We start from the raw sequence: 6,178 nt of genomic DNA, 5'->3' as shown, positions 1-6,178 counted from the left end.
TCTCCGTCTGGCGCTCGGAGGAGAAACGGATTCCAGCCCCGGGTCAGCGGCCCGGCCCTGGCCTGCGCCGGCTGGCCCTGTGTCTCGCGCCCACCATGGTGTCCCCCGAGCAATCGGTTTTCGTGCCCCAGTTTCCATCGGACCGTTGTGAGCGCCTGCTATCCCTCCCCGGGTGTCATTTTATAGCCCCCGCTGACAGTGGAGTGCGAGGACGAGGAGGGGGCCACCCCGGGCTCACCGCCAACACCCCCAGAGCCTGCTTGGGCAAGCTTCTCTCTAACTCCCTGGGGCGGGGGGCTCGCACTTGGGCAGCTGCGCCCCTCCATCTTCGTCGCCTGTTTGGTCTGGCGGATGCTACAGGTGGCAGACAGGGCACCCGTGCCCTCGCCCCCGGCCCAGGCCTCCGGCGCCTCTTTCGGTGCATCCAGTCTGGTGGAGGGGCAGCAGTCTGCAGCCAGCCCAGCCCCGCTCCCTTCCCGCCAGTCGCCTCCTAATAGCGCGGCCGCAGCACCTTCCTCTAACCTCCCTCGGTGGGCTTAAAGCCTCGCGGTCCTCCTGGCTCATTTGCACGCTCCCTCCCACAGACCCCCCACCCCCATCCTGGAACTCTGTGCCCCGGCTGAGCTACTGTAGCGCCCACGGGCCCCGGCCACCGCTGCGGAGCTGCAGTGGAGGCGGGGAAGGGAAGGGAGGGGGCGGGAGGAGACCCAGCCCGGGGAGAGGCTGTGGGTTGGGGCAAACCGGTCGTCGCAGGGCTAAGCAGAAGCAGCTGCTGGTAATAGGCGCCTCCGGGGAGGGAGCGGGTTTCTCAGGCCGAGATGCAGCAGCGGCGGGCGCTTGGGCGGCCAGAGCAGCCGCCCACAGCAGCGACCCTCAGCCCGGGCGCCCCCTCAATGCCGATGCCTCCGTGCAGACCCACCCAACCTTCCGCGTGTCCCCACAGTCTCCGAGGGCTTTGCTGGCCGCCCTCCTAACCAGGACGTGGTAAAGTGCACTAGCACTCCAATACTCCTACTCGAAGGAGCGCTCTCCTTTTCCCTACATGCACCCTTAGGATGGTGCTAGCTGGGCGTTATTCAAGGCTCCGAAAGAGGCAGGACAGTAGACCCCAGTTGAATGCCCCTTGCCTCCTGCCCTCATTCCCAGTGTCCTTGCTAGCGAGCCGAAGGCTTCCCATTGTTTCCCGAGGTCAAGTAACATGGGTGCAATTCACTTAGAAGTATCTCTTTGGTTATCTTTTCCACATGTACTTCTGGGAAGTGAAGTAAGGAAATGATGCCTGTTGCAGTTCCAGAAGCTTAAAATATTAGACATGGTGGTAGATGCAAACATCTCAAAACTTAGGAAAATTCGTAAGCATATGAAAATCTATGACAAGCCCTAAGAGCCGATTTTTATCTATCACGTTATAGCCGTCCACTTTCCATCTAAATATTTTAAAAATCCTGTGATTTGATGTAGTTTATGTAAACCACAGGCATTTGGCATTCGCTTTTGTGTTCTATTCCAGTGTGTTCATGAACTGGCAATTGGCCTTCAAAACCTACTAAATACATCTTTTTAATTCTGGAAAAATAAAATTCAGCTGAACTCATTGCATTTACATTTTGTGAAATATGTGTGTGTGTATGTGTATGTGTGTGTGTGTGTGTGTGTGTGTGTATAGTTGGGAGAAGGTTCTCTAAAGTTTCCCCGCCCCCAGCCGACCCCCGTTAGAGCCCAACAGCATTCATGCCCTTAGTTCACCACTTCAGTGGTATCTAGTAATAAAACCTTTGCGGTCCCAGAATATAATCAATCTAGAATTTCTTTCTTTGGATGTTTACATCATGCAGAGTTTTCATTACAATCCTGTTAACATGTTTTGTTTAATCCAAGACATGTTGGAAAAGAAAAACAAAACTGAACGTTCTTACGGAGGGAATAATTTTTCTTAGCTCTTGACTTGATTGAGATATCAGCGGTAGCACTTGGAGTTCCCTTTTCTTTCTCCCCAAAATGTGTGTTTGATTTTACTTATCAAATGATGCATCTGTGTTGACAGGAGTTTGTCATTTGATTGTATTTCCAGTAATATATGCTTTCAGCAAGTAGAAGGTACACCGTAAAGAGAAACAGCTTCTAGAAGTAAACAACTCTCTCGTGTGCGTCTGCCTATTACCTCTTTAGCTCCCCAAACATACCCTGAAAAGATGCCCGATTCTTGAGGGCTTCAGATGTCTCTGGGGAAAAAATGAAATTTTAGTGTCCCATTGGAGGGAGCCTGTGTGTTTCTGTACATTTAGATTTGGACGAAGGGAGTGCTTGGGATCTTTAGCGGAAATAATCTGCCTAGAAAAAGCCTAGGAAACAGCACCTCTCATGAGGTTCCCCGCAAAAATCCTCACCACCGAGCCGCTTGTAGGTTTATGTCTGTAGACACTCACTGTTCAGGCCATTACTTTCCCTCCTCCACTTTTATTGGATAAGTGCAGCTGTGAAGAACCAAAAAGAATATGTATTGGGAAAGAATAAGGAGGATTCTCGAATTCTAAAGCTGTGCCGTAATTTCTAGTTTCACTTCTGTCTTCCCCACCTCCCCCACCTTCCTCTCCAATTTGCAGGACCACGTGTGCGGTTCTGCGTCCCACAGTCGCTTCTCAAGTTTCTTATCTAGTTTTCGGGATTTTCCCCCTCTCAAATAGTCAGAAAAATAATACCGAGAGGGGAAAGCCCTGAAATCGAATTGCGAGGCACCAGGCAGAGCGACCGGGTGCGCCTGCACAGTAGCAGCCTCCATGGGTCTCCGGGCTTTTCCAAGATGCCCCGACTGTGCCGGCGTCCTAGAATTCAGGAAAAAGACCAGTTTTAGGAAGAAGCCAGACTCCCTCCCGTAGAGTGAAATCAACCAAAGAGAACCCTCCTACCTGAGGTGAATTTCGCTTTACGGTCTGAACCGGGATTAGGTCGTTTCATGGTCTGTCGTTTTGTGATTGCTCCCACGTCGCCTTAGACACACGCGTGATCCCAGACTCTCTCCGTCCCCTTCTCCTCTGCTCTCCTCTTTTCTCCTCTTCTCTCCTCTCTTCTCTTCTCTTCTCTTCCTAGATAATTTTTTCACATGAAATGATTTATCCCAGATTGATCCTCACAGCCCCATGTGCAGTATTTCTTGAACAGTGAATACCACTTTCAGAGGCAAACGGTTTGATAAACATTTCTAGCTCACGTTTAACTTTCAGCCTCCCTGCCTACCCAGCCCTGTGGCTGGCCTCGCTGGAAATGCTTGCAACAGCATTTCAACAGTGACATGGAGCCCACGTACCATGTCACTGCATCTGCCTGAATGTAAGACTCCCCATGTTGCTCCAACCACACCCAAACCTATTGAATTAGCAACTGGAGACTGCTAGGAACTTATATTTCACTTCGCTTTAAACGTTAACAATTTCTGTAAGTGGTTGCACTGCAGTGACCACAAGGACCTTGTTTTCTTACATATGGAAAATAATTCCTTTTACACCCTGACACTTCCCACAGATGATCACCAGTGGTTTCCTCTGCTGATGGGGAAAGTGATTTGAGTTTTCCTTTTGCATTTAATCTGAAGGGAAATTTAGGCAAATTATTGGGCCAGCCCTTTGCTTAAGGCTCTACAACAATTTTTTTTTTTTAAATGAAATCCTGGGACAAAGATTTCAGAGTAAGATGGCCCTTAGCTGTCAGCATGCTGGGAGTTCTGTAAAAAAAAAAAATGACAAACGTTATCATTTGGAGTTCCTCCTTTCATATTCACCACAAACACATGGTTCAGTGTTACGATTCAGTTAATGGATACACAGAATGTCATGTTAAAGGCACTGGTCTCAATGGTGCAGACAGCAATTCCAAGTTTCGTTCCTTAGAAGATAGCTTAAGCTATAAATAATTTGTTGGCTAACATAGAATACCCTACCAAAACAGAGCAAGCAAGCAAAATGTATGGTGTTAGGAGATAACATGGAAGCAAAGAATAAAATAAAACCAAGAAAAAAAAACATACAAAAACAAAAACAGAAACAAAACCAGTCCACCCCAATCAGCAACTCATCTAAGAGTTAAGGAGACATCAGGTTTTCACACCAAGAACACCTCTTCAGTGCCTGTTGCTGCATGCTAAGTAATAAAGACATTCACAATGTTGGAAAACATAATTTTCCTCATCCTAAATATTTTATGCTTATCAAACAATAATGGAGTGTTTGCTTTTTTCTCGTTTCCACTACTTCGGCACTAATTTTGGCACTTAGATGGTGCTTGATTTGGCATGCACGGCAAGGCAGTTTAAAAATTATCTCTACAGTGATCCCTGCTGCTATTGTTCAGGCTTATTGTTGGCCAGTAGGGAGCTGACTGTTTTGTCTAAATGGGCCTCAGCCCATAATCTACACTAGGATAGCGCACTCTTTTAGTGAATCCAAGTTTTCTTATGCTTTGTGAAGTAAGGGCAAAACCTGGTAATTTTATTTTGCGTGATGACAGAACTCACAACATGGAATGGATTTCCTTAAAAAGTTTAATAGTCACTTACAGCTATCAACCAAAAATCAACAAAAGTACTATCAGCTAGCTATCTGCCAAAACATGGTCAGGAAACAGCAAATGAGATTTAACCTTGATAAGAAGCAGTGTGTCTGAGGAAATATAATCTAAAAGTTATAAACTTGAGGTCCAAATGCATACTGTTCATGAGTCACACTCCCCCCAATTTCTGTTCTGCTGGCCATTGGGGTTTATTTATAGAGCATGCAATCCTGTTCTACACTATACTGGAAGAGCAATTATGTTGGAAATTTTAAAAAATCCACCTGCAATTTTATTCTTGGAGGAAAAGGTGTTATTTTAAAAATTACTCTAGTTGTGAGAAAGAAGAATAAATCTGATGCTTGTTTGTCAAATGATATTATAAAAATGTAAAAAGAAAAACCAAGCCATTGCCTTTTGGGTGGGGGGAAGGGAACTGACTGCTACATTGAGGAATCATATTCCCCAAAGCACTTGTTAGGTATCATCTCTTTAAAAGGTGAAGGCAACTCACAAATGGATATGTTAGTAGAATGATCTGGATAAAATCAAACTGAAAGCTCAAAGTTCCTGACAGCTATAAAGGTAGCTGACGATGAAAAGAATATATATGCCAAGAGAGAAAAACAATAAAACAAAGCAAATTAGCCAGATTAAATAGGCAGAAAGATTACATCTCAATAACTTTGGAAAATTCCCCCAAAAGGAAAAAATAGAACAGGTGGAGTTTAAAAAATTTAATCAAATATTCAATAAAATTTACCTTAGTAATTATTTGTGACATATAACACACAAGTAAAATGTTACTGAAAAAGTCACCTGCAATCTTTGGGAGAAATCTCGCCAGGAGCCCTAGTACTGCACGCCTGCCTCCCCCGGACTCTTCAGCTATACACACATAAAGGTAGGAGTGAACATGTTTGCTGTACCCCAGATCCTCCCTCTACTTACCTCCCAAATCCCTGGCATGATAAAAGAATGTGATGATGTTCTTTAGAAATCTTGGTAGGGAGAAATGTATTTTCTAACATTAGTCAACAGTAAATGCTTTAGAAAACCAGGCTTAATGTAATAAGAAATTGGATGTTAAAGTCAAATTTTATGGCTCATATAAGTTCCTGTTGAGTGTGCAAATGTCTCCCTGGTTTCCCTCGCACATTTTTAAAGGAAGCAATAGGCAAAGAATTAACTTTCAGAGGGCAAGATATTTCATTTGACTGAAAAGCACATGTTATTTCTATAATATGCAGGTCCTAGAATACAGAGACCATGTCTTTAGTCTTGTGCATAACTTTTCTTGGTGTTATTATTCCAGTGGCTTCAGTGAATGCTCTCTGGTCAGATGCACTCAACAGTGAAGGAGTTAAGGTGGTTCCTAACAGTATGAAGTGATTTAGTTCAATGAAAAAAGAAAGGCTAGTGTTAGGGAAAGTGACTAGTCCACCAACTGCTTCTTTAAATAGTGCTGATACATGAGAAAATTCCTAACTCAAACCTGGTAGTTGGCTCTGTTCTTGGCTGTTCTGTTAGGGTCCCATCTTCTCCCAGATACTCAGGAGTAAATCTCCAGCTAAGCTAGTGAGCTAGACCTTCCCCCTTCTTAAGGAGAACTTCCACTGGGTACATTTGAAAGTGT

General features: G+C 45.1%; 1 long non-coding RNA gene across 1 annotated transcript; it reads right to left on the bottom strand.

Moving 5' to 3' along the window:
- Window positions 1-1,861: 1,861 nt before the first annotated feature.
- LOC118995550 (uncharacterized) lies at window positions 1,862-3,297 on the bottom strand. Its single transcript, XR_005068302.1, has 3 exons — window positions 2,907-3,297; window positions 2,700-2,822; window positions 1,862-2,474 (listed from the first exon to the last, which is right to left on the bottom strand). It is a non-coding gene; the product is annotated as an uncharacterized LOC118995550 (long non-coding RNA).
- Window positions 3,298-6,178: the final 2,881 nt, after the last annotated feature.

Source organism: Sturnira hondurensis, unplaced genomic scaffold (assembly GCF_014824575.4).
Source record: "Sturnira hondurensis isolate 20B ecotype Veracruz unplaced genomic scaffold, ASM1482457v3 Scaffold0010128, whole genome shotgun sequence".
Lineage (NCBI taxonomy): Eukaryota > Metazoa > Chordata > Mammalia > Chiroptera > Phyllostomidae > Sturnira > Sturnira hondurensis.
Note: the sequence above shows the minus strand (reverse complement) of the source record. Positions and strands in the feature narration are given on the sequence as shown.